Source organism: Sorex fumeus, unplaced genomic scaffold, assembly GCF_029834395.1.
Source record: "Sorex fumeus unplaced genomic scaffold, SorFum_2.1 ptg000043l, whole genome shotgun sequence".
NCBI lineage: Eukaryota > Metazoa > Chordata > Mammalia > Eulipotyphla > Soricidae > Sorex > Sorex fumeus.
This window is the reverse complement of record NW_026606100.1, coordinates 24,045,506-24,072,891: the sequence shown is the minus strand read 5'-3', so window position 1 is coordinate 24,072,891 and position 27,386 is coordinate 24,045,506. Positions and strand designations below refer to the sequence as shown.

General features: G+C 40.4%; 1 pseudogene; it reads right to left on the bottom strand.

The window, feature by feature from the left end:
* Positions 1-6,152: 6,152 nt before the first annotated feature.
* Positions 6,153-6,561, bottom strand: LOC130029562 (elongin-C-like; annotated as a pseudogene).
* Between the last annotated feature and the right edge of the window lie 20,825 nt (positions 6,562-27,386).

Below are 27,386 nucleotides of genomic sequence, written 5' to 3'. Positions count from 1 at the left end.
AAATTAAAGCATTCACACACACAAACATCTAGTCCATTCATGTAATTTTAGATGTTAACAACATCATGGTGTAGAATGGATAATGACCATTCAAAGAAACCATCAACCCTGCAAATATTCCTTTGTTTAGAAAACCTTGATTGAATAGATGCTATGGCTGGCAATGGAGAGATCTGGTGTATTTTCAGGTGAGTGAATGGAATAACACTTTTTGTCACACAATGGAGGAAGTAGATGATGAAGATAGATGGGAAGATCATGTGACCTTCGAGGCAAGGATGTAAGTGTATTAACTACCAGACAAGCCTCATGGAAGTTATCAGAAGTTAACAGAAAATACAGGCTAAAGACCTTCTAAAGAAGGCACATATCTTGGCTGACATCTTTTTACCCAGTGATCTGTATATGAAATTTCTGGCTTCCAGGAGTGCGGATTTTTTTCCTCTGATGTTTAAGCTAACAGGTAATTGGTTACAGCAGTCACAGAAAACCTAAACCAAACAGCACATCAATAACACAGTAGCCTCTAAAACAATACAGTGCTCCAGCAAAAGTATTTGAAACCAGTACATATAAAACTTAAAAATCTTTTTCTATTTCATTCTTAAATAAACCCAGCACTTGTTAAGGAACATGTGTAGCTATTGGGCAAGTAACAATATCGTGAACCTGGGTCTTAAATTAAAATGACCAATGTATTTCCATGCCCTACATTAGTTTTTAAACTATTTTGAATTTTTATTATAGTGACTCCTCCAGGAATGATTCCTGAGAGCAGACCCAGGAGCAATCCCTGAGCATAACCAGGTGTGGCCCCCAAACTGACATAAATAAATAGATAAGATTTTGAAAGTATCCTATCTTCTTTTTAGCCATGTTGTCCATAACTCAATCACCTTTATTCTCACAGCCACATCCAACTCTCAGACTAGCCTCACCCATGAATGAATCTCTTCCAAACTCTTATACTTTACACCACATACAGAACAAATGAAGCATACCACATTTATTGAGGTTTAAAATAGAAGGCAAGTGGTTGGTGTGCGTGCACTCCAGGGCAGTGTGCCCAGAAATCCAGCTCAGGGAACTGCAAGACTCCTCACCATTCCCCATGCTCCCTCTCCGCCCCCCAGAGGCACTCAGGACAGAGGCATTCCCTGGAAAATTTTAGGACTGCATCAGAAGTGGAACTTTATACCAGATCAGGCACCATTGGGGCTTACTCCCCGAAAAGTAGAGCAGCGGTGGTGGGCATGGCATGCATCGCAGTAGAGCCTTATGTGGCTGCTCTAATTTTCCCCCTTTCTCTACACTTTGTACTCAAATTTCAATCTCCAATATCTAATTTTGAGGAGGATAGCCTGGCTGTCACAAGCACATTATGCCAATAGTCCACTAGCCTATTTTGATCTCAGCAAAGTAAATGTGAACACAAGAAAATGAACAAGTCTGCATTAAAGAATGCATACCTGAAACGGCACTAGAGGACTCACAGAGGTCACAAAGGAGTAGCACCGAAGACAAAGCTAGTATTCTAGAAGGGGAAAGGGTGACCAGCATCGAAGAGCTCATCCAGAATCCTTTGTCACAGCAAGAGGGGAACATTGAGAGTAAACCAGAGGGTTCCACCTCAAAAATATCTAAGGAGCATAAAAAAAGGCGCAAATTCCCACCACGAGGAGTGGATGAAGGAAACAGCTCAGAAGCCTCAATAGGAAATACCAACAAATACAATCTCTCCAATAAAGAATTAAGAGATGAAATGTTGAGGATGTTTATTGAACTCAGAGAAACAATGGAATAGGCAGCCGGTAATTTAAGGAAGCCATGAAAGAGTGCACAGCCAATAAAATCAGGAAGCAATGAAAGCAGAAATGAGAAAGCAACAAACATGTGTCACTAATAAAGGATTCAGTAGATGAAATTAAAAACAGAGTGTGCACACTCAACAGTAGAATGACCACCACTGAAAACAGAATCACTGAGCTTCAAGATGAGCTGCATACAGGAAAGAGCATATAATGGGAAAGGTCCTCAAAAAGGCTCATGTGAATCAGAGACCTAGAGGATGAACTTCAGAGGAACAACATAAAATAATCAAATATTCAGAAGAATGGGGAGGCAACCCTAGTGAAGTAGCAACTGTTAAGGACATCATTGCTGAGAATTTCCCAAAAATGGAGAATGCAGACATCCATATGCAAGGAGCTTGAAAGGTACCTGCTAAAAGAGACTCTAATAAAGAGACTCCAAGATATCATATTCAGAATGAAGGATACCACAGATAGAGACATAATGCTGCAAGCCAGTAAGGCCAAAGAAGGAAATAACATACAAAGCAGCATCCCTTATTTTTGCAGCAGACTTATCAAAGGAAACATCTTAGCCCAAAGAAAATGGGGGGTTATAGTGAAAAAAAATCAATGAAACTATTGCTTCACCAAGAATACTCTCTCCATCAATGAAATACACTGCAACTGTTAGAAAGGATGAAGTCATGAAATTGACGTCCAAGTAGTTCAACGTAGTCAGTATCATGCTAGGTGAAATGAGCCAGAAAGAGAGGGACATACATAGAAAGACTGCACTCATCTGGGGAATGTTAAATAACCGAATGGGAGAAAACACCCAAGAATATTTGAGATAATTAGCAGGAGGTCTGCTCTATGGCTTGGAACCCAGCAAAACTGGACAGCTACACGCAAAAAAATGGGCTCAGACCTCTACCTAAACCACGCAAAAGTCAGATCAAAATGGATTAAAGAACCTCAGCACCAGATCTGAATCCATAAGGTCCATTGAAGAGAAGGTCAGCAAAATCCTCCACGTCATTGAAAATAAAAGTATTGTCAAAGGTAACATGCCACTGAACAAGCACGTGGAAACAGATACACTAAAGAGACTATCTTAAACTAAGTAGTCTCTGTGCCTCAAAAGAATCAGTGAGCATAATACAAAGACAGTTTAGAGAATGATAAAGGATATTCCCCCAATACCTATCTGATAAGGCTGAATATCAAGGGTATACAAGGCACTAGTTGAACTCTATAGTAAGAAGACAACCATCCCATCAAAATGTGGGGCGATGAAATAAACAAAAACTTTCTCAGAGGAGAAGTTTGAATGACCAAAAGGCACGTGAAAAAATGCTCTTCATCACAAATCATCAGGGAAATGCAGATGAAAGCAAATAATACCACGTCAAACCACAGAAACTGGTACATATCCAAAAGAACAAAAGCAACCAGTGTTGGCATGGATGTGGGTCTAAGTGCACTCTCTTTCTCTGCTGGTGGGAATGCTGACTGGCACAGACTTTTTGGAAAACAATATGGACGTTTCTCAAAAAAACTAGAAATTGAGCTCCCATTTGACCCTGCAATACTACTTCTGGGAATATATCCTGGAGATGAAAATAATTACACTAGAAATGACATCTTGTACATGCATTGCAGAACTCTGCAATAGCCAGAATCTGGAAAAAAATCCATGTGCCCGAGAACATATGACTGGTTGAAAACAGCTTTGGTATATCTACACAATGGAATACTATGCATCTTTTAGAAAAGGTGAAATAATGAAATTTGCATATATGTGCATCAATATAGAGAGTGTCATGCTAAGAGAAATCATTCAGAGAGAGAGGGTCGGACATAGAATGACTGCACTTATTTGTGGAGTATAAGGTGACGGTTGTGAGACTGACAGATGGAATAGAGAAGGGAGCACTAATTTTGAAGATCATTTCTCCTGCCCCTGCACCTGGCTGTCCTCGCCAGGGTCCGTTGGAGGGGAGCGGGTTGTTTCCCTTCCCGCCCCGACCAGGGCTTCAGTTGCCAAAGACCTCCAGAACCAGCCACCTCCATGCTGAGACCACACTCCACACGCATGAAGGTACCAGCAGAGGAACAAAGGCATGTGGGTCCCGGGGCTGAGATCTCCAAGCCCGATTGGATCGGGGCTGAGCATCGTCCAACCAGATCCTCTAAATTCCAGTAGGCAGGGGTCACAACCACCAACTGGCCCCTTGGTGCCGTGTAATCCCATCAAGGGCCAAGACTCAGAGACTATAAAACCCAGCTACCAGAAGTGCACGGCCGCTAATTATCTCATTCATACTTTGGACAAACTGGCAGTCTACCAAATGTAACCTGCCCATATGGCAGAGTCTGGAAAACTCCCCATGGCATACCCAATACACTGAGTACCAGTAAGAATGATGGGTCTCATTCTCCTAACCCTGAAACAGCCTTGATAATGGCCCTTTTTAACAAATCTCAGGGCTGGGATGAAGTAGACATTACTGGGGCCTGCTCGAGGCAATGGACGAACAACAGGATGGTCGTGATTGTGATCGTGATCATTTCTTAAATTTAATCAATTACTTAATTCCTATTACCTAACTATAGAAAGATAACCTGATTTCATAAATCCTCAAAAAAAGGCCAAAAAAGATCAAATACGAAGTGTTACAATCTTTCAATCATTTGAGCCTTTATTAACATGCAAGTACCATTCGCAAGATATACAGGTATTCCTAATTTTCTAGTCCAATGTTTTAAACCTAGGTTACTTCTGAATCTAACACAAATTAACTCACTAAAGTTGGCCAAGTTTAAGTTAACTATTTCTAGCTATCACCTTGACAGTTCTATTGGTAGTTTAGGTTTGTATAATTGACATTACTTGTCACTAGGTAACAGAATAGAGTTCTGATCTTGAGTCTTTTATACTAAAATATGTACCTGTATGTCTTATGAAGTTACTAAGATATATGCAATTAACATGTATATTGTTCACTTTACTACTTTCATAAACTAGAAAGTACAACATTAGTTCTTTTAAGAGTAAAATTTAATTTTATAACTCTTGTTTATTTTTTAATTTTCTGAAGTTTCTATATCCTTGCTCTGGCTTTATCTTAGCATTACAGGAATGCACAGGGTTGCCCCAGACCGAGGCACGCAGGAGGCTTGTAGAGACTTGGTTCTTGATGGTTGCAGTTCCCAGAGAAACTGGTTCATACTAAACCCATCTGGATGAACTAAGTTGAAAGCTTAATTTATAGACTCTATAATGACAACATTGTCGTCACTACTAGATAAAAGAAATATAAACTCACATTCAGTGCTTCTTTTACCATAGCTTCTCATCAGCTACGCTGTCATGATTTTTAATATTTTTGGTATGCTGAGTAGGAGAGCTTATTGACCTCCTTATGAAGTTTAAGTTCACACTACCTGTGTGTAAAAGACCCACCAATCATCATTGTCATATTCACTTGGGATGATAAATTTTAATAGATGATTATGTGTAACAAAGTATATTGTAAGCATTGCATTGTGTATCTCAAAATGTTTCTCATAAATAATACAAATGAAAGGAGCAAGATTAGAATATTCAGGGTGGTCTAGTTTTTAAAGTCTAGTGAGGTTAAGTCTTAATACGTACATACAAAAATGTGAAAACAACAAGGAACTATGGAAGAATGAATAATGGGGGAAAATAACTATAGTAAAGTACATACTGTGAATTGGTTAAAATGAACAACGCACATTTAATCAGTCATGTAGCTGACCTGTTGGCTACATGCAGTTACCAGCTCCAAACACTGACTAGTAATCTTCCAAAACTGCTTTTAAATCAAGTTCTTAAATCTCAGCTATAAACAAAAGGATAAGTAACATTTAAATAATACTGTTGTTTATCAAAAGACAGATAAGAAATTTCAACTCTTATGTCTTTGACAGTTATAAAAAAATTGAAGTCTTGGATAAGTTATAAACATGTTTATAATGCAACATTTGCATAATGAATAATGCTACTATTGATGTCTAGAAGATCAGGATAGTTTAAAAAACAAAACAAAACATAAAAATACAGAGCCAATTATTGAATTGTAAAACATGTACATTTATGCCTAAATTTTATCATTTACTGTACCACCATTAATTAAAAAATCACATCCAAAATATTAGGCAAAACCACCTATGAATTGGCATATTAGTTTATTTCTCAGTTTTTGAAGATGTCCTTAATTTACTGATGTAGCAAATGAATGTCAGCTCTGATTGCTATGTAAAAGAACAGAAGATAATCTGCTTGGTAATGAACATTAAAGTTCAATTGAACACAGGCAACAAGCTATATATGAAAAGTTACTAACTGAACTACGGGTATTAAATATTTTAAAAAGTTAACAGTTTATTATAATTTATTTTATTTAACAATCTAGGAAATTCACAGCCATCAGCCATTCCAGTGCAATTTCAGGTGCAATTGGGAATTCAGGAATCTCGGTGGAGCTGTTAGTGTAATACACCTTGTTGGTGAAATACATGCATACTTTGGATAGCATATGTGAAGGGATCTCTCTACAATTGACTTCATTGGTTTCATTTTCAGCAAACTGACCTGGGCCACTCAACATGGTTTTATTGTTCCTGATGTTAACGCATGTTCTCTTTCTACAATAAACTCATGGCTATCAGAGGATATTAATTTGACACACATCACATCAGGACCTTCACAGTCACCATAGGTTTTCTCTTCTCCATCCATTATGTTCTTAAGAAACTCTACTTCACTCCTAGAGGAAATTTAGGAGTTTCTTGTAAGCTCCGGAGCCACCACAGCAACTGCAGCCTCCACACCCGCGCCCGTTCCCCAAGGAGAAGGGACCGCTATTTAAATGATTCTTGGATGGCTCACTTGGGATGTTAGATTTCTGCTGAAAGTAGACTATAGAACAACCATGATGGCCACTTGCTATATGCATTGCAAACCATAACACACAAAAGGAGAGAGAGTAAAAGGGAATGTATTTGCCACAGAGGCAGGTGGGAGAGATTGTGTGGGGGTGATAGGAGGGATACTGGGAACATTGGTGGTGGAGAATGGGCATTGGTAGAGAGATGCGTACTCGATCATTTTATGACTGAAACGTAATCATGAAAATTTGCAAATCCGTAACTGAACCTCATGGTGATTCATTAAAAAATAAAAAAATAGAATAGAAGAAAACCAATCTAAGGGAAATATATTTATACAGAAAGATAGAATGACAGACAGACAGACAGATATGCACACAAGGCTAAACATTAACAACATGTTCCTAATCTGTTATAGAAATTCAAATGGCTCTTGGGTGAAATACAACAGCCCTGACATAGTTTCCTCTAAGAAACAATTTCGGGATAATTTTTAGAGAATTATTCATAACAAGTCGTACAAAAGTAATTCTTTTGGCTCTGCATTAGGGCAGGGTTTTAGCTTTGGGATGGAAACATTTGAAATATGGTGGTAGAAGCTGTGAGGGTGGTGTATTGGTGTTTGAATATTAAATGCATCAAATATTGTGAACAATTGTATAAAAATTAAGTTACATTAAAAATCTTTTTAGGAGATCAAAGCAACAATTCTGAGTGTAGAAAACTATGAAGAGGAAAACAAAATAAAGAAACTCAGAGATTTCTGCATTCAATTATCAGGTGTTCACTAATAAAATTCAGCATGGTCCACAAGGGTCATGCTGAAAACTGAATGCTGAAATCCCCAAAGGTGCCATGTAGAGAGAAGGATCATGTGAGTCCAGCACTAAGCCAGAGGCTTAGGACTGTGATCATTAGAAAACTGTTGGTGGTCAAAAAATGAAAGTGTATAGAGCAAGACAACTTTCGATCAAGGTTGAATCAGTGCAGACTTACAATGTTGAGTATCGAATAGTGGAATACTCTGCTATTCATAGTTATCACACTTCACTTTATAAACACCTAGAATTTTCTTTTTTTATGTTCAAATATTATTTGGACTTTATTGTAGATACTATTTTCAAATACTTGAGATTTATTCTCTAAATTAATAGAATTCACCCTTTTCTTCACTTCTCAAAGTAATGTCCAGATCTATATGGTATTAATCAATATCTTCTCATGTTAACATTTTTGGTGCTGACTTATTTTTTATTTTTTATTTTAGTGGAACACCATGAGGTACACTTGTAGACTTATAAGTTTTTGTGCTTGGTTTTCGATTATACAATGATCAAGTACCCATCCCTCCACCAGTGCCCATTTTCCACCACCATGGATCCCAGTATCCCTCCCACACTCATCTCCCCATCCCACCCTGCCTCTGAAACCACTAGAATTTTCATCTTGCACATAGCTCCGTAGCACTGTCCTCCTATTGTTCATAGATTTGCTCAAGAGGGCCCAGTAACATGTCCCTTGTGAGACTTGTTGTTATTGTGTTTGGCATATTGAATATGGCACTGTAGCTTGCTTTGCTTTGCTGTGCGTGCGAGATACTCTCGGTGGCTTGTGGGGCTCTCTGAGAGGGGCAGAGGAATCGAACTCAGCTCGGCCAGACTGAGTCAATATATTTACTAAATTTAAATGTAGTAATACCTCAGGCATAGCCATAGTAAACAGATAGGTATTTGGCTTGGTCAGGGACTATTCAGGTTCTATCTAAGGCTTCCCATATTTTTCGACAACCACTACCAGGCATAATTACTGAGTTTCAAGCCAGGAGTCACCTCGGAGAATTTTGGGGTGCCTCCGCAAACAGTAAGACCTTATGATGTACTCAGTATATACAAGCCACAATTTTAACCATATTAAGAGGCATTAGTTGATAATATTTTGTTAGAAATGCTCTAGCATCAAAGATATAAGATCAAAGAGATAGTATATGGGAAATTTTCTGCCATGAAAACAGGGGGAGGGCCAGAAAGGGGCGGTATAATGGGGAGAATGGTGGTGGGGAATGTGCACTGGTGGAGGAATGTGCACTGGTGGAGGGATGGGTATTTGAACATTGTATGTTTGTAACTGAAACATGAAAACTCGTAACTGTATCTCATGGTGATTCAATAAAGTAAAATTTAAAAAATATAAAGATTCAATCAAGAGAACTCTCAAAAAAAAGAGTACAGAAGAAAATAAAGAAAAAATGATTCAAAATCACTATTTAGAGTCCCATCCCTTCTCCACCCCAATGGAGCTAGCCCCAGCAGCCCAAAACCTCCACAATTTAAAAGCCATGATCATGGCCACTATCGGCAATTGTGGACTAGCCTCATCTATGAGTGATCTACAGAAAAACTCAGGTATGTGGGACTTATGACTGAAAACTCCAGGCTCAATGAAATCAGAGTATGGGTGACTTCTCCCCAACTCACCCTGTTTTCAGCAGCTTGGCAGTCACACACAAAAACCACTTCTGGTGCCATATAATCTCATCAATGGCCTTAATCCAGAGACTCAACAACGAACCTCTCAGAAGAGAGCACAGAACAATACACCATAGACATGCCCCTAGACCCCATGCAAGCCTGTTTTATTCAGGGCATCCCAGAGAGGAGTGGGGTGGTCAAAGTAGCCAGCCCCAGCAGCTGAAAACTTCTTCTTCCCTCCCTCCCTCCCTCCATTCCTCCCTCCCTCCCTCCCTCCCTCCCTTCCTTCCTTCCTTCCTTCCTTCCTTCCTTCCTTCCTTCCTTCCTTCCTTTTTTCCTTCCTTTCTTAATTTCCTTTTCCCTTTCTACTTTCCATCATTCCCTCCTTCCTTCCATCCCTGTTTCCTTCCTTACATATGCCTTATTTTCTTCTTTCTTTCTTTCTTTCTTTCTTTCTTTCTTTCTTTCTTTCTTTCTTTCTTTCTTTTACTCTTTCTTTTTCTCTTTCTTCTTCTCAGTCTTCCTTTCTTTTTTGGTTTTGCTAATTAGGGTCAGCAAATATTTTCTATTTAAAAAACTACACATAGTCAATTGGTTACTCTTTAAAGATCTCTCTCTATCTCTGCACATCTCTGCAGTTGTAGTATGCAATCAATCCCTGGTCACGTTGGTGATACTTGCCCAGCAAAGTTGCTGATTCAGTCTTTACACTCACTCCAACTGGCTCATCTTTTTTTCACTTCTAAAATATATTTCTGCTCCAGCACTGAGGAATAATGTAGAGCTTAGTATATTAATATTCCATGTGACTGACCCTAATTCTATCTCCAACACCACATATGGTCCCATGAGCACCACCAGGAGTCACTCCTGAGCACAGAGGCAGGAGTACCTCAGTATCACTGGGGCTGGCCCAAAACCTCTCTCTCCACACCCACACAAACCACATACATAACACACACACACACACACACACACACACACACACACACACTTCCTGGGCTATCCGGATTGATAGTGCAGTGAATAGGGGGGATGCCCTGTGTGAAGACAATATTCAAGGGTTCAAGGGACCATGCATATTGGGATGGCAGGGATTGAATCGAGGTTGACCATGTGCAAGGCAAGTGCGTTTCCCACTGGATTATCACTTTGATCCAGATGAGGACACTATTTTAAATGACAACTGCCTGCAGGTATTTCTTGTGTTCTTTCTGATTCTTTTTAGAGGTCCTCAAATATCCCAAACTACTTGGGATTTTCTAAGAGATGTTATAATTTGTTGATCATGATAATTGGTTACAATCTGTCTAAATTGTTTCTCATCTGCCAAATCCAATTGTCACTGTGAACCTCCAGTGAGCAGCGGTCACTCACAGAGAATGAGACAAACACAGAAGTAGACAAACACGTGGATTGGCCAAACTTTTGGTCACCTTTGCAGCATTCAGTGGTCTCCTGGAAGGTCAATATAATGCAATATTGCACCCCAACCCCAGCAGATCCCTACAGGTGAACCATTGTTGGAGTTAACAGAGACATCAAGGAAAGTTAGGAAGTATATAAATGTGCCACAGGGACCGGGAGAGCAGAAGCTAGTGTTGTTCACAGAGATCAGTATGCATCTGTAGACTATAAAGTTGTTTGTGCAGGAGAGAGAATTCAGTGGGCAGGGTACCTCTCTTGCACCCAGTCTACCGAACTCCTCCAGGAGTGATTCCTGAATGTGGAACCAGGAGCAAGCCCTGAGCATGGCTAGGTGAGAACCCAAAATCAAAATAAATAAATAAAAGATTGTGAAAGTTGTTTATTCTAGTTTTGGCTATATTGTCCCCTAAAGCTAAAAGACCCTACAAATTATTAGTCTATGTTTGCGTGGCACAAGTTTACAGCTGGCAGATACTGTGGCATCTATTCTATCCTTGCCTACTATTCTTTTCTGGGTGCATGCTTGCTAGCGGAACACCCTAAAATTAGGGATTATTGTTAGGAGAAGATTTCTCATAATAATCCATCATTACATAACCATAAAGTAAGTATTAATGTATATTACAAAGCATTTACATATCAATTAATATTATTAAACATTATAGAAAATACACTAGTAGTAACTTAATGATATTGGTTAACTAGGCAATAAAATTATTACCTACTACCTGTTGATTTTTTAATGAAATATGTAAGCTCATAGGTATAATAGGAGTATTTCCCAAACCTAAGAGTCTGAGGAAGGTGAAACTGTTATAACTGTCTTGTAAGATTCCATCTCTCTAGACTGCTTAAGTCTACCTCTCACTCTGTCCAATCCAGTCTTCTTCTTGGGAATCTGACATCCCTATTGGCTAGCCTGTACATTCCAACTGCCTGCTTTATGACATCATTCTCCCACCAAACCTACCAGGACCTGGTAGAATCTTGGGGGTTCCATGTAGTTGTTTGTAAACAAGTTTGGAGCATCGCAAGTTACCATTGACCAATGACCAATCACCAGGGATCAGTAACTTTTACTGGACACTTGCGGACTCCTGCTTCAGTGTTCAGACCTACTCTCATATCGTCTCCTCTTCTCATTTACCTATCCTTGATATTTCCTCGTTTCTGATCATGTCAGGTAAGGAATTATATTTTTCAAAGCTTTCCATGAGATTTCTTATCCCTAAACTTAGCAGTTAAGGAAAAGCAGCATGTAATAATAGAGGAAAGTGTTCAACCACAATATGGTAAGTCTTATTTTAGCTCGACGTTCATATTTGCTGTGTGATTTTAGACACTAACTTCCTTTCGCTCACATACAAAGTGTTTTTCTTCATTGATTACATTATATTTGATACATACTCACAACCGCAAATACGTTTATATATGAGTGTTCACTCTCTGCATTTACTTTTCTGTTTAATAGTGATTTTGATGGGATATCCGATAGCAGGGCTGGAGCGATAGCACAGCGGGTAGGGCGTTTGCCTTGCACACAGCCAACATGGCCGACCCAAGTTCGATTCCTCCGCCCCTCTCGGAGAGCCCGGCAAGCTACCTAGAGTATTGGATATGCCAGACACAGTAACAACAAAGTCTCCAATGGAGATGTTACTGGGCCCGCTCGAGCAAATCGATGATCAACGGGAGGGCCTTTACTTTTTACTTTTACTTTTACTATCCATGAAAAAAACTAAATCAGAGACAATATTTTGACAAAAACACAAAAGGTAGTTTTGATAGAAAACCTAATATATACCAGGATGTTTTATCTGTAGCGGGCTATCCACTTTTATTTCTAACTTAGTAATTTAAATTTAGTGCTATTCGAAAGTCATTATCATGTGTCTTTTAAGTTTTCTACCTAAACAAGATGATAAGAAAAACTGGATTGTGGGGAAGGTGTGGAGTGATGAGTGATAGGGAGTCATGTCCTCAAAGGTAAGGAGGTTTAGGGTCATTTTCAACAAGCACTGACCAACAGAAGTCAAGAAGTAGAAGATGATATGAGGGAGAATAAAATAGGAAAGAATGATTATGGAAGGAAATTATCAAGGAAGGAGAAATAGTTTCAGATAGAATGTTGGAGAGAACCAGATAATTCAAATCAAAACAGAAGGAATATAGTTAAATATGCTTGAGAGCCAGTCAAAGCAGTTTTCTTTAATCAATTCTAGGATAGAAAACATACTATGCCTCGAGTAGAGTACCAGTAGAAAAAACAGTCTATAGAAAACTATGGTTGTGCTTTCTTTTCTTATTGTCTCTAGAACAGAGTTGGCAGTTGGTGGTTTTGAATGGAAACACCTTTTAGAAATGATACTTCCTATAAACAACTAATACTGGTTACCTAGGGGGATGGAAGATACATCATCTTTAATGTTTTTATTACATTCTAGTTTGTAAGGTACATGTATGTCTCCCTGTTAAAATAAAGAAGTGATATCTTCTAAGTTGAATCAGGAGAATTGATTCTTTTGTGTGGTAAGTAGGGTCCAGGGTAAGGCAACTTGTCATCTTCACAAAGAGTTTCTTTCTGGGTTGGAGGAATACATTTGCCTATCTCGTAACCGACCCACATTCGGTTCTGAGCATCCCGTATGGTTCCCTGAACACCACCAGGAGTAATTCCTGAGTGTATGAGCCAGGAGGAACTCCTGTGCAGTGCCGGGTGTGACCAAAAAAGAACAGAAAAAGTAGTTTCCTTCTAATTTGAAAGCATTTTGATGTCAGTCAACATCTGCTTTTAGATCCTAAGAAGAAAGAGAAAAGTCAAAGTCTCAGATGTCTAAGTACACATTGATTTCAGTTTTGTGGAATCTGAGTTTTCCTACATTAAAGATAGTTAAGTTGGATTTTGATGATTGTTTCTGAAAATTTGGGAATGAAATTTTCCTGGATGATAAAGAGACTTGTCATCTAGGTTTTAAAAATAAATTTGAAATTTTTGTGACCATTTTTTGAATGGTCTTTTCTGCTTCTTGTGTGATTGACTGAAACTGTATGCTCTATTTAATACCTGTTGTTTGATGGTAAATATTCAGAGACATGAATGAGAATAATCATGTCATTTCCTTGTAATTATTATATTTATTTCTGCTTTATAGTCCTGTATTATATATACTGGATACCACATGCAATCACATTTATTATATTTTCTGCTTGTTATGTAAGTTACTGGTAAATCTTCTGTTTTATGGACTAGTAAGCTATACACTCAAAAATCACCTTCTATTGCCGTTTTTGGCGAGTAGTTTCTATATTAAAATAGAATTTCATCTTCATATCGTATACATGACACAATTTCTTAATAAACTTATTGTGCCTTTTTTTTGTTGTGTTTGGGGACGACATTCACTGTAGGTCAGGGCTTACTCTTGGGGGTACTCTAAATCAGTTACTGTACTATGCTGCTTGCCACATAGCCCAGATTTCATTAATATGAAAATACTTCATTTTCATTTCTGTGATATATATTTTTTATAATTTCTTTCTTGATCTCTATACTTCTCCCATGTAAATCACGTGAAATAGATGAATTCTATTTCTGCGTGCACATTATTCTTAATTAGAGTGGTAAGTAACTCCTTTGCAGGAAAGCAACTTGAGACTCAAAATTAAAACAACAGTTTTCCTTCCTAAAGCACATCTTGAGAAAAACTAAAGTACTCATTTTTGAGGGGTATTCAAAAACCAGGGTTTGGTTGCTAACATTCAAATTAACAAGTAGATTGAGTTATATGAGACCTGTAGATAATAGATAGGAACTGCACAAGCAAAAGACAAAATCTGAAGATTACACTGGTAATAGTTGTAATGACCCCACAAGCGTATTTGAATGGAAAGTATCTTCCTCCTACTTTCTGACATTGTAGTGATCAAGACAGAGTCCTAGCAAGAAAATCCACATGCTTAGGTTCCGTAACCTGGTAATACATAGGGACAGTGAGATAGAACAGGATGGGATAAGGCATTTGCCTTGTAGGCAGACAATCCAGTTGGATCTCTGTCACTGCATCCAGTCTCTTGAGCACTACAAGGGGTCACTCAGAGTACAAAGCCAGGAATAGCCCAAGATCACTGCCAGGTATTGGTCCAAACTCTACCCCACCCCAATCCAAATAGAAATAATGGGAAAGCTTGATCAAGTCTCTAGGCATCTCTGGGCCTCAGGTTTCTATCTTCTCCAATAAAATGTTTGTCATTCTCATAGGACTTCCTAGTCATAAAATGCTACCATTCTAGGCAATAACATAGAGTTCAACAAAATAGCAAGGTACAGGTATAGCTAGGACAAAAACTAGCTGTAAGCAAAAAATCCATGTACCAAAATCACCAGAGTCTTCCATAGCTCTGTATTCACTTTGGGAGCATGGTGCCCAATACACAAAGTGGCAAAATATTCCAGCCTTTCAATCAAGCAAAGTTGTTTTGAATTTTGGTAACTTACTTGACTGTTGGTATTAGAAGCTTGTTTATACTTGAAACTTTAAGTGAATTTTGCTCCTCTCAAAGATATCGGAGGGGGCTGGAGTGATAGCACAGCGGGAGGCGCGTTTGCCTTGCATGCGGCCAACCCGGGTTCCATTCCCAGCATCCCATTTAGTACCCTGAGCACCGCCAGGAGTAATACTTGAGTGCATGAATCAGGAGTAATCACTGTGCAAATCTGGGTGTGACCCAAAAGGAAAAAAAACATTGCTGGAGATTTTCCGTCTCACAGATTTTTTTCATCACCCTCTTGTTCCTTACAGAAAATATTCAAACTACATCTGTATTGGGAACTGCACATTCTCTCCAGCTTCCCCTTCCCGTGGTGAACAATGCAGCTTCCCTAACAGGAAGTGTCTGCAAGTAATCCAGCGTATCTACTCCAGCTGGTAGATCTGCTTGGTTCCTGCCCTCAGATTCTGGCATCTCTTTCCAAATATTCATGGGTATTGCTGATCTTGACCAATATTCTAGCACAACAATGTTTCCTGGAGTGTCTGGTCAGAGCCAGCTATCTACTTTGTCCGCTTCCTACCCAAGTGTTTTGGAGTGGGATACTGCAGGAAGTACTGAAAGAAGTCTTACATGGGAGAATTTACTGTGGCTATCCTTGACCAAGACACCACTGTCTCTTCCATGTCTATGGCAGCTCACTATGAGAAAACCTTAAATACCAACCACATGGTGTCTCTGTACCTGTCACTTTCTGCCTGTCTTGTTGAAAGGACACCATCTCAGGTACCTAATAAGCATTTAAGCCTCTCACTTGCCTTGCATGTGGCCAACATAGGTTTGATTCCCAGCATCTCATATGGTCCCCTGAGCACCGACAGGAGTGATTTCTGAGTGCAGAGCCAGAAGTAACCTCTGTGCTTCACCAGATGTGACCCAAAAAGAGAAAAAAAAAAAGAATGGGAGAAATGGTCCTGTGAGGGGGGTTGGTTTAATATTAAAGAAATGGAATAGGCTGAAGAAGGAGGATTAGTATAACAAGATGACCTGAAGAAAAGGAAAAATAGTTTCACAGAGGCTGTCTTTATGTTTCATGACCTCCATTGTTAAAGAGATTTGAGACATATCTCCAAAAGGTGTTGGTCGTCTATACAGAAATGATCAGGCTTTGGGATACTAACACATAACTGGGTAAAAGAACCTACAGATGAACAGACAACGGCCCTCAGAGTTATTCATGGGTGACTGTAAATAGGGACCAAGCAGAGAGAATAGTTTTAGCAAGAAGTCCGAATATCAGCTCTTGGAACATGTAAAGATCTATTGCCATGTACTCAGGCCCGTGGTTCAGCCACCCTAGGTGCAACATTTCAGTTGATCTTCCCAACAATACTCAGAGCCAGTATTACCGGGGCATTAGGCCAGCGTGGTTCAACAATGAGGTCTATATTACTAAGTCCTTGGGATTTGCAAACTCTCAAAGTTGGCCAATGTGTCTTTCATACCACAGCGTCCTGACATTCCTGACTTGAGAGCTCAAAATATATTAGCTTCAGGGGACCTCTCAGGGCGTTTCCGCGGTGTCTGGCACCTGCAGCAAGCTCCAAACTTCGATGATAGCAGGAAGCTCACACAAAAACCGACTCTATAACTGGCGTTGGAGGTTGGGCCCTGGGAGAATCCGGATTGGGACATGTGCACTAGGTTACCACTCCCAGAGCGGTTGGGACCGGCTTTTCTTGAGGCTTGGAGGATGGTGGTGGGAAGAGATGGTCCTAGGAGAGATATGGGGTGAAGAATGACAGGGAAGGAAATGGGGAAGGACTGAAACTGGGACACCAGAAGGGCATGATGGGAAAATTGGTGGGTTATATTAAAATGTTTTTTAGTGAAAAACTGTGTACCATTCATCAAAGGAACAACAAAAGTGGGAAAATAAAATAGGTAAAAATAACAGGTCATATACAAGGTCAGAGAGAGCTCAAAGAGCTGAAGTTCGTTCTGGAGCTCCTGCGGGATCTTGGGCAAACAGCCTGGTTCTCCCAGCATCACGTGGTGTGACCACAAATAAACCACCAAGTGTTAAATATGCAAAGAAAAAGTAAAGAAAAATCAAACTGCAAACATTGAGAGTGGTGACTCGTTTTTCTTTGGGGGGGCAGTAGGAGAGACTTTGAAGTGAAGTGTTTTAAGTATTTCCTAAGGGGAAAAGAGTAAGAACACCTTGGCCAACACAGGGATTAGTTGCCCAAAAGGGAGTGTCTGATGGCCTTCTATTGCTAACGGGAAAAACCTAAGCTGTACTGCATTTACATAATTTAGAGTTTGAAAAGAAGAAATATCTAAAACAGCCCAACAGTTATTCCGATTTTTTCTAGGTGCTTCTTGGCAATGAGTAAAGGAGAGAGAACTTGTACCCTTTTAAAATACACACCTGCATAAGTAATTTTTTATGGGATCCATAAATTGAGACAAATTTCAGTGGCATTTGCTATACTTGCTAGTTTTGCAAGTATTACCATTATTTTATCCATGGGCTGGGGCTATAGCACAGCAAGTAGGGTATTTGCCTTGCAAGCAGCCAACATGGGCAACCCGTGTTCGATTCCTCAGCCCCTCGGGGAGAGCCGCCAAGCTATGGAGAGTATCTCCCCCGCAGGGCAAACCCTGGCATGTTACCCATGATGTATTGGATATGCCAAACACAGTAACAATTGTCACAATGGATTTATTACTAGGCGAGCTCCAGCAAATCAGAGAACAATGGAAGGACACTGACAGAGTGACCATTATTTTATGCATAACAGTCTCATCATTTCCAAAAACAGCCTCTTCACTACCCACTGACCTCTCCATTCTCTCTCTCTCCTCTGGTTCCTGGCAACACTCCTCTTTTGTTTATATGAATTTTCTTTCTCTAACCCTTCACATACATCAATCTTAAGATATGTGACCTTTTTGACAGCCGTTTTTAAACCCTGATGCTTTCAAAGTCCATCTCTGCTACAGTATGTCATTACTTCCTCTGACTGATATTCTGTTGTATGGATCTATCATATTGCATACATTTCCACACTTTCTAAATGCACAGAGCCCTGGAGGTCTCATAAATTGGCTGAAAGAAATACAGATAGTGTTTGTACACATAGTTCAGAGGGTAGGTGATTGTCTTAAACACAGTAGGCCTGCTTGGCTCCCTGGCACTCCAAATTTCGCCTGAGCCCTGCCAGGAGTGACTTCTGAGCACTGAGCGAAGAGGAACCTCTGAGCACCATCAGGTGTGGCTACACACAAAAAATCAAAGCATTCACACACACAAGATCTAGTCCCATTCCTGTCATTTTAGATGCTAACAACATCATGGTGTAGAATAGATAATGGCCATTCCAAGAAACCATCAACCCTGCAAATATTCCTTTGTTTAGTAAACCTTGATTGAATAGAAGCTATGGCTGGCAATGGAGAGATCTGGGGTATTTTCAGGTGAGTCAGTGGAATAACACTTGTTCTGACACAATGGAGGAAGTAGATGATGAAGATAGAGGAGTAGGTCATGTGACATTTGAGGCCAGGATGTGAGTGTATTAACTACAAGACAAGCCTCGTGGACGTTATCAGAAGATAACAGAAACTACAGGCTAAAGACCATCTAAAGAAGGCATATATCCTGACTGACATCTTTTTCCCAGTGATCTGTATATGAAATTTCTGGCTTCCACCAGTTCGGATTTTTTCTTCTCACAGGTGATTGGATCCAGCAGTCACAGATATCCTAAACAAAACAGCACATCAATAACACAATAGACTGCAAATCCATACAGTGCTCCAGCAACAAATATTTGAAACCAGTACATATAAAACTTAAAAATATTTTTCTATTTCACTCTTAAATAAACACAGTACTTGATAATGGAATGTGTATAGCTATTGGGCATGTAGCAATATCTTGAACCTGGGACTTAAATTAAAATGACCAGTGTGGTTACCTGTTCTGCATTAATTTTCAAACTATTTTGACTTTTTATTATAGTGACTTCTCCAGGAATGATTCCTGAGTGCAACGCCAGGAGCAATCCCTGAGCATAAACAGCTGTGGCCCCCCAAACTGACATAAATAAATAAACAGATCAGATATTGACAGTTTCCTATCCTCTTTTTAGCCATATTGTCCATAACTCAACCACCCCTATTCTCACAACCAATATGCACACGCTCAGACTAGCCTCACACATGAATGAAACTCTTCCAATCTCTTATACTATACAACACTGGTAGATCAAATGTAAAACAACAGATTTGTTGAGGCTTAAAATAGAAGGCAAGTGGTTGGTGGGCATGTACTCCAGGGCAGTGGGTCCAGAAATCCAGCTCAGGGAACTGCAAGACTCCTCTTCCTTGGCCATTTACCACCCTCCCCCCCCCCAAGAGGCACTCAGGACAGAGGCGTTTCCCTGAAAATTTTAGGACTTCATCAGAAGTGGGGCTTTATTCCAGTATCATGCAAGGTGAAATCAGTCAGAGAGAGAGGGACAGACATAGAATGACTGCACTCATTTGTGGAATATAAAGGAACAGAATGAGAGACTCACACCCAAAGATAATAAAGTTCAAGTGGATCGCTCCAAGGCTTGGAAGCCGGTCTCACATGTTAGGGGAAAAGGCAGATGGAATAGAGAAGAGACCACTATTTACATGATTCTTGGAGGGTTCACTCGGGATGATAGATGCCTGTTGAAAGTAGAATATAGACCAAATATGATGCCCAGTTACTACATTCATTGCAAACCATAAAACCCCAAAGGAGAGAGAGTAAAAGGGATTGTGTTTGCCACAGAGGCAGGGGGGAGAGATTTTGTGGAGGTGATGGGAGGGATACTGGAAATATTGCTGGTGGAGAATGGGCACTGGTGGAGAGATGGGTATTCGATCATTTTATGACTGAACCGTAATTAGAAAAGTTTGCAAATCTGTAACTGAACCTCATGGTGATTCATTAAAAGATAAAAAATAATAAAATAATAAAGTAAAGGCCCTTCCGTTGATCATTAATTTGCTCGAGCGAGCCCAGTGATGTCTCCATTGGAGACTTTGTTGTTACTGTGTCTGGCATATCGAATATGTAACGGGGAGCTTGCCAGGCTCTGCTGTGCGGGCAAGATACTCTCGGTAGCTTGCTGGGCTCTCCGAGAGGGGCGGAGGAATCGAACTCGGGTCGGCCATATTGGCTGCGTGCAAGGCAAATGCTCTACCGCTATGCTATCGCTCCAGCCCAATAAAATAATAAAACAATAATAATAAAAATAATAATAAAATAAAAACTAAAATAATAATGAAATAATAAAAAATAAATAAAGTAGAATAGAAGGAAACCAATCATAAGGGAAATATATTTTTACAAAAACATAGATAGATGAACAGACAGACAGACAGATAGATGAATATGCACCCAAGGCTAAACCTTAACAACATGTTACTAATCTCCTGTAGAAATGCTTAATGACTCCTGGGTGTAATATAACCGTCTTGACGCACTTTCCTCTAAGAAACAATTTTTGGATAATTTTAGCGAATTTTTCATAACAAGCAGTACAAAATTAATTATTTTGGCTCTGCTTTGGGGCAGTGTTTTAGGTTTGGGTTGGAAACATTTGAAATATGGTGGTGAGAAGGTGTAATGGTAGTGTATTGGTGTTTGAATATTAAATGCACTCAAATATTGTGAACAACTGTATAAAAGTTAAATTAAATTAAAAAATCGTTTTCAGAGTTCAAAGCAACAAATCTGAATGTGGAAAACTATGAAGAGGGTAAAAAATCAAGAATGTCTTAGATGTTTCTGTATTCAATTATCACGTGTTCAGAAATAGAATTCAGCATGGTCCACAAGTCTCCTGCTGAAAACTGAATGCTGAAAGCCCCAAAGGTGCCATGTGGAGAGAAGGATCATATGAGTTAAGCACTAAGCCAAAGGCTAAGGACTGTGATCATTAGAAAGCAGTTGGTTGTCAAAAACTGAAAGTGTATAGAGTAAGACCACTTAAGATCAAGGTTGAATCAGTGTGGGCTTATAATTTTGAGTATCAAATAGTGGAATTTTCTGCTATTCACAGTTCTTACTCTTCAGTCTATAAACCAGTAGGAAATTTATCTTGCACATAGCACTGTAGCACTGTCCTCCCATTGTTCATCGATTTGCTCAAGCAGGCCCAGTAATATCTCCCTTGTGAGACTTGTTGTTACTGTGTTTGGCATATTGAATACGGCATGGTAGCTTGCCTTACTTTGTGGGCAAGATACTCTTGGTAGCTTGCTGGGCTCTCTCAGAGGGGCAGAGGAATCAAACTCAGCTCGGCCAGGCTGAATAAATAAATTTACTATATTTAAATATAATAATACTTCAGCCAGAGCAATAGTAAAGGAGATAGGTATTTGGCTTGGTCAGGGACCTAACCAGGTTCAATCTAAGACATCCCATACTTTTCTACAAGCATTGCCAGGCATAATTACTGACGGTCAAGCCAGGAGTAAGTTCTTAGAATTTGGGGGTGCCACCACAAATAGTAAGACCTTATCAAGTACCCACAGTATATAAGCCATTGTTTTAAGCTTAGTAAGAAGAATAAGTTGATAGTATTTTGTTAGAAATGGTCTAGCATCAAATATATAAGATCAAAGAGATAGTATGTTCGAAATTTTCTGCCAAGAAGGCTAGGGGACGGCCAGAAAGAAGGGAGTTTCTGGGGAGACACGCTAAGGGTTTTGTGTTCATGGGCTCTCTGTACAGCTCTATCTCACAGCCCAGGATTGGTGACCTAGAGCCGCTGTGTGTGGCCTGGATAGGGAACGCTGTTGGCCAAGGGCTGACGAAGGAAGAGACCAGGGCCAGCCCGGTTGATCTTTGTAGCAGTTTATTACAAGGAAGTTTATCCCATAGAAGAAATTTATGTTATGGAGGGCCTAGGTTCTCTCAAGTACATGTTCTCCTTGCTAGTCTCTCCGTGGTCCATCTTGCAGCCCTGTTCTCTCTCTCTCTCTCTCAATCTTTCTTATCTCTCCAACTCCCTGGAAGTCTGGGCTGACACTCCACCCAATCAGGTAGCCAAAGCAACATAAGAAAGCCCTTCCCAAGGCCGACCTAAAAGCTGAGTCTAATGCCCTTCTGACTGCCCAAGGGCAAAATATATCCTAAGGTTTTTTTCTCTTTTCCTCAGTCAAATAAACTATCAATAAATTATCAACTATTCCTGAGGCTATGCAGGAAGGACAGAACAGTGTTATCCTACATCTCCCCCTTTTCTTTTTACAAAAAAACCCCACAAAATTTGAAACAGAGAAAAAATACTAGCTATTTTTGTATGGACACAGTAAGAGGTAGCATTGAGGCTTGTAGAGCAGCTGTCCTGGGAACATCTTGCCACAGACTCACAGTCTACCGATTTCAGGCCAGATTAACCATTCCTAACCATAGCAGGGTCCAAATCTAGTTATTACTTTTTGGATCATGACAGCATTTGACCATGACCAAGCTCTTCACTTATACTTAAGCATTATGGCACTTTGGCCAGGCGCATCTCGATGCCAGAATAGCACATAGCTTACCTGCTTGCCCTGGTTCCATCCAGTCCCTCGACGGGACCCTGCTTTTGGGGGGAACTAGGAAGTGTGGGCAACTGAGGTTTAAGTGAGAGAACAGATGCCTGGGAGGAAAATATCACAGAGAGTCACATTACAAAAGCATGTCTTCTTGTGTCCATACAGAAAGGAACATTGCTCTGAATAACCTATGCAAAGGACTAAGGGAGAAGAGAAAAACAATATTTACATGTCAATAAAAAACAAAGAAAATTACAAATGAAGACAGAGAAATGGGAGCACTGTGATGAGAGTAACCCAATATACCTAAACTACCTGAGATTATTCAGAAAAGACAAAGCAGTGTTATCCTACATCTGTCCTTTTTGTTTTTTTTACAAAAAAAAAACCAAAATTTGAAACAGAGGAACAATTCCAAATAGAAGACAGTCTCATTAGTTGTAGTAAGATTTCAGTCCAACCCTGGACCCACAACACTGCTTGTAGTAAGCGTCCAATTGTCCTGCACTGTCCAGGGGTGATGAGAGTCACCAATGATGAGAGCCATTTAGTCCCATTCTGAAGAAATGACGTATCTGGATCACAACTGAAGAGTTGTTCCTGTAACATTATCAGTAGTAGTTTCAGTAATGAGTCCCATGGGAGCAACCATTAGGAGTCTGATAAATTCCAGGAAGCACTGGGTCAGTCAGGGAGCACTGGAACAGGAGCATCACAACTTTTTGCAGGAGTAATTCAGTAGGGGAATGCAGCCATTCTCCGGTCAGGTTCATCAGCAGTCATAGATGTACAACCTAGCTTATGTTGGAGACAAACACTTTTTTTTAGTTATCAGAAGCTTTGACCATCAGGGTTTGGTCTCCGTGCATGTGAGTAGAGAAAAAGACAGAGGGAAGCTCCAATACAAATGGATATCCAAGAGAGAAATGAAAAAAGTGTTCCTGTATAAAAGTCATTAATTTCTCCTCGGGAACCTGTGAATTCCAAGGAAAGGGTAAAAGTAAAGCATTCTTAATTCAAAACACGGAGGCCTGGTGTTGTCCAATCCACAACCTGTGAAAGCAGAGGTATAAGGAATGCCTTCATGTGAACTCTTGATGTGTTACAGGAGCCAGAGGCCTTGCTGCAGGTCTTCTGAGGCTGGCTCCTCTTTGCCTTGTGACTTCCAGTGGAAATTAGTTCGGAGATAGCTTGGGGCTGGAAATGTGAAGGGTTGTGAGTCTCTGCCAGTCTGAGGTCCAACTCAGGTGGATGAATTCGAGTTCTGATGAGACGTAATGGGATCCAAAGTTTCCCAGTGGGGTTATCATCTGTTGAAACAAAAGCATAGACGTGTCCTTGAATGAGGACTTTCCGGCTACATTCAAGTGGGATAATACCTCCTTTTTGGTCTTTGATTTAACATGTCATATATCCATTGAATAAGGAGAGGTGATGGGCTTAAACCCGCAGAGTTCTCTTTAAAGTCAAACTGCTTCTGCCTAAGAGTAGCGCCTACAGTGCCTTGTGGAATTGGGCCCTTTATAGCACAATTTAATTTGTAACAATACTGGGCAGGAAATCTCCAAGGCTGTGCTTCCTGCCACTACTGGCTGCAGGGATGATAAGGATTGGAGCTCTGAAATTCCACACTGGGGATAGGGGCTGCAGCTTGGAACATCCCCTGATTTTGTGGGACCTGGGGCTGGCACATTTGCAGGTTTCCAGAATTGGGGTCAACAGCTGCATCAAAATGGAAGCGACAATCTCTGGCCCAATGATTTCCTCTCTTACACCTGGACAGGGTCCGGGAGGTGCAAGTCTGGCTCTGCAGTCTCTGGCCCAGTGGTTTCCCTTCTTACACCTGGGACAGGATCCAAGAGGTGCTCTCACAGTAGTATGTTTGGGAGATGCCCTGCAGTCCTTACAAAAGTGGCCTGGTTTTCCACAATGAAAACATCTTTTCTGAGCTTGTCTCTGTACAAGCTTGTATAGGCTTTCAAAGCCTTCATCTGCACCTTCTATTTAACAGAACCAACATACCTACATGCTTTCAAATACCCCACAATATCTTCCTTCTCTTTGATAGGGCACAGAATGGCATGGCAATCCTCATTAGCATTTTTAAAGGCCAATTGTTTAGTCAATAGTTACTGAGTTTGGGGAGATTTAGTCAATAGTTACTGAACTGGGTGATTGAGCAGTCTGGAGGCCACTTTGCTGAGCTACTCTCGGAGTCATAATCCGAGTAAGTGCAAGCAGACTCATAATCTGCATTGCTTTCATCGGATGTATTGGAAGTGGAGCTATATTCATCAGACTGAGAAATATTTTCACTATGAAAACCCTTTTGAGACTTAGGTATGGGAGGAGCTGAGGTCGTATGATCCCTAACATTCCCCTCCTCCTCAACTGTGCTTTTCCAAAACAGGAGATTAGAATCAACAATCTCCCATGTATTCCAGAATTCCAGGGGATCTCAGTCCTGTCCTTAGATGCCTTATAGACATTTTTCTTAACTTTTTCCCAAATCTTGGTTTCTAGAGTCCCTTCATCCACGAACCAAGGGTTTACCTCATAAACTACTTTCAGGCAGGACCAGAGCTGGTCTTGGAAATGTCTAGTCCTGTGTTCCCTGTCATGCAGAGAGACACTGAATCAAATCCATAAACATCTTGGCCTGTTGAGTATGACTCCAGACACTTCGAAAGATCTTGGGAAGGCCCAGAATCTGTCCCATCTTAGTGGGGAATTGCTGCTAGGATTCTAACTCCAGCAAACTAAAAAATCCTTTTCTCCCACTCACTTTCTAAAGTGGGGGTGCACTGAACGCAATTCTTACCTTTTAGGTTGGTAGTTCGAGCCTGCCCAAGGGACTCCAGCTGAAAAAAAAAAAACTAAACATGCTGAGGGTTTTGTGTTTGGGGGCTCTCTGGACGGCTCTATCTCACAGCCTGCGTTCAGAGCACTAGAGCCGTTGTGTGTGGCCTGGATATGGAACCCTGTTGGCCAAGGGCAGATTAAGGAAGAGACCAGGGCCAGGCCGGTTGATCTTTGTAGCAGTTTATTACAAGGAAGTTTATGCCATAGAAGAAATTTATGTTATGGAGGGCCTAGGATCTCTCAAGCACATGTTCTCCTTGGTAGTCTCTCTGTGGTCCATCTTGCAGCCTGGCTCTCTCTCTCCAGCTCCCTCCTCTCCCCAACTCCCTGGCAGTCTGGGCTGATGCTCCACCCAGTCAGGTAGCCAGATCAACAGAAGAAAGCCTTTCCTGAGGGCCCACATAAAAGGTAATTCTAAAGCCCTTTGTGACTGTCCAAGCGCAAAATACTTCCTAAGGTGTTTTCTCTTTTCCGCAGTCCAATAAAATATCAACTATCAACTATTCCTGAGGCTATGCAGGAAGTACAGAACAGTGTTTTCCTACAGAATGTGCACTGGTGGAGGGATGGTAGTTTCAACATTATATTTTTGTGACTCAAACATGAAATCTTGTTACTCTATCTCAAGTTGATTCATAAAATAAAATTTAAAAAATACAAATATTCAATCAAGAGAACTCTCAAAATAAAAGGAATGATAAGAAAATAAAGAAAATGTGATTCAAAATCTATTTGGAGACCCATTCCTTCCACGCCCCATGGAGCTAGCCCCAGCAGCCAAAAACCTACAGAACTTGAAAGCCATGATCATGGCCACTATCAGCAATTGTGTACTAGCCTCATGTATGAGTCATCTGCAGAAAAACTTAGGTATGTGGGCCTTCTGACTGAAAACTCCAGCTCAATGAAATCAGAGAATTGGTGATATCTCCTGAACTCTCCCCGTTTCCAGCAGTCACACCCACAAAACACCTCTTGCCCCATATAATCTCATCAATGATTGGGATCCAGAGACTCAAAAAAAAATATCTCAGAAGAGAGCACAGAACAATACACCATAGACATGCCCCTACACCCCATGCCAGCCGGTTTTGTTCAAGGCATCCCAGAGGGTGGGGTGGGTGAGGTCAAATGAAGCCAGCCCCAGCAGTCTTCCTTCCTCCCTTCCTTCCTTCCTCCTTCCTTCCTTCCTTCCTTCCTTCCTTCCTTCCTTCCTTCCTTCCTTCCATCCCTCTTTCCTTCCTTACAGATGCCTTTTTCCCCCTTTCTTTACTTCTTTCTTTCTTTCTTTCTTTCTTTCTTTCTTTCTTTTTCTTCTTCTTTCTATTCCTTTATTTCTCTCTCTGTTTCTTCCTCTCAGTCATCCTTTAATTCTTCCTTTGCTAATTAGGGATCAGCAAATATTTTCTATTTAAAAAACTACACATAGTAAACTATTTACACATAGTACACTATTTAGTCTTTGAGAATCTGTCTCTGCCTCTGCTTATCTCTGCAGTTGTACTATGAAATCAGTCCCTGTCCACTTGTATGATCCTTTCCCAACATAGTTCCTGATTCTATCTTTGCACTGACTCCTACTGGCTCATCTTTTTTTTCACTTCTAATATATATTTCTGCTCCAGCACTAAGCAATAATGTAAGGGTTAATATATGAATATTCCATGTAACTGAACTGGCTCAATCTCCAGCACCACATATGGTCCCATGAACACCACCAGGAGTCACTACTGAGACAGAGACAGGAGTACCTGAGTATCACTGGGGCTGGCCCAAAACCTCTCTTTCTCCACACGCACACAAACATACATAAATAACACACACACACACACACACA